General features: G+C 41.2%; 1 pseudogene across 1 annotated transcript; it reads right to left on the reverse strand.

Moving 5' to 3' along the window:
• Window positions 1–734: 734 nt before the first annotated feature.
• Window positions 735–1,455, reverse strand: LOC111526819 (annotated as a pseudogene). Its single transcript, XR_002726504.2, has one exon. The product of XR_002726504.2 is annotated as a 60S ribosomal protein L9 pseudogene (transcript).
• Window positions 1,456–1,666: the final 211 nt, after the last annotated feature.

A 1,666-nucleotide genomic window follows, 5' to 3' on the forward strand; every position in this document is an offset into this window, starting at 1 on the left:
AACAGCATGGGAAAGACCTGCCCCCACGATTCAATTACCTCCCACAGGGTCCCTACTACAACATGTGGGAATTCAAGATGAGATTTGAAGGGGACACAGCCAAACCATATCATCCATTTACCATCACAATTCAGCAAAGGGAGCTCCAAGAGGTAGCCAAATGGATTACTCAGGTGCTAACCATATTTCTGCCTGCTACCTTTGCATCGCAGCAACCCTATCTCCTTCTGATGATGATCAAGACTACTACTACAATGGTCACTTTCCTTGCTTGCCGGTCCCTGGACATAAGCAGCCTGCAGTTCCTAGATGGAAGCTATAGCTTGTAGTTAAACAGAACACTTACTATACCTGTTAGTGAAATTACTTTCCACTGGGGATCAGAACATCTAATCCTGCAAACCCCAGAGTTACAGGGTCAGGAGACAAATTTTCCAAGTGGGCCACTTGGAGTTGTGTGAGGCTCTGCTGGCTTCTGCCTCTTTATTTCAGGACCTATATACTTTTTCCTAATGAGAAGATAGCATCATAATGTCTGTGATTCAATATACCTCCTGCATTCTGGAGGCTGGTGCTGAATTTTCTTAAAATACTGCCTCTCAGCTAAGGTTTTAGCTGTGCCTGCAGTTTGCTGGTGATCATAAGATATATGTCATATAACATACTATTGTAACAGTATATAACATAAGTCTGTTATATGACTTGGTGATCATAAGATAACAGTATGTTATGACTTTTTTTTTTTTCCCAAATCAACAGGTCTTTTATTGCATCATTTAAATATCACAAGTAGGTCTTAGGAGTCATCTGGCATCTTCTTTCTGTAGCTGGATAACTCTTAGATCTTATTCATCAGCCTGCTGAACAGTTCCTTTTTCAGAGACATAGATACCATCCAAAAATTTCCTGATATCCTTGTTTTTAACTGTTGTGGCTTGCTAAATCAAAGCTGCTGAATTTGAAACAAGTTCAATGTCATTTCCTTCAAGGATTAATTCATCTTTCTGGGCTTGAGATACTGAACAACCAACACCTGGTCTCATCCGAACCCTGCGGATGTATTTTTCACCCAAGAAATTTTGGATTTCAACGAGAGACCCATTCTCCCGGATAACGACGTTGATGGGGAAGTGAGCATACACAGACCTCATCTTGTAACGGAAGCCCAGTGTAACACCCTTGATCATGTTCTGTACATGACTACAAATAGTCCGAACGGTAGCCAGTTCCTTTCTGTTACCCCACCATTTGTCAACCCGAAGCCTCTTTTTTTTCTTTCCAAGAAGACTGAGTTCTACATTGATGTGATTGAAGTCCCTCCTCAGGGTTCCTCTGGGGCCCTTCACGATAACTGTGTGTCCCTTCAGAGTAATGTCGACATTTTCTAGAATGTCGACAGTCTGATTGCTGAGAATGGTCTTCATTCTTGCAGTAGATGCAGCAAAAGCATGTTATGACTTCTATGTCTTATGATCACAAGTTCTCATGTTACATGAAATGAGTACCCTGATCTAATGAGATGTATTATGTAGGACCACAGGCCAGGGGATCAAATATTCAATGAGGCCTTGGGTAGGAATTGTGGCTAAAACACATAGGAAAAGCAAACCCTTACTCAGAAAATGTCTTCCGTTAGAATAGATAACTGTCTTTTTTATCATAAGGA

This window comes from Piliocolobus tephrosceles, chromosome 7, assembly GCF_002776525.5.
Source record: "Piliocolobus tephrosceles isolate RC106 chromosome 7, ASM277652v3, whole genome shotgun sequence".
NCBI lineage: Eukaryota > Metazoa > Chordata > Mammalia > Primates > Cercopithecidae > Piliocolobus > Piliocolobus tephrosceles.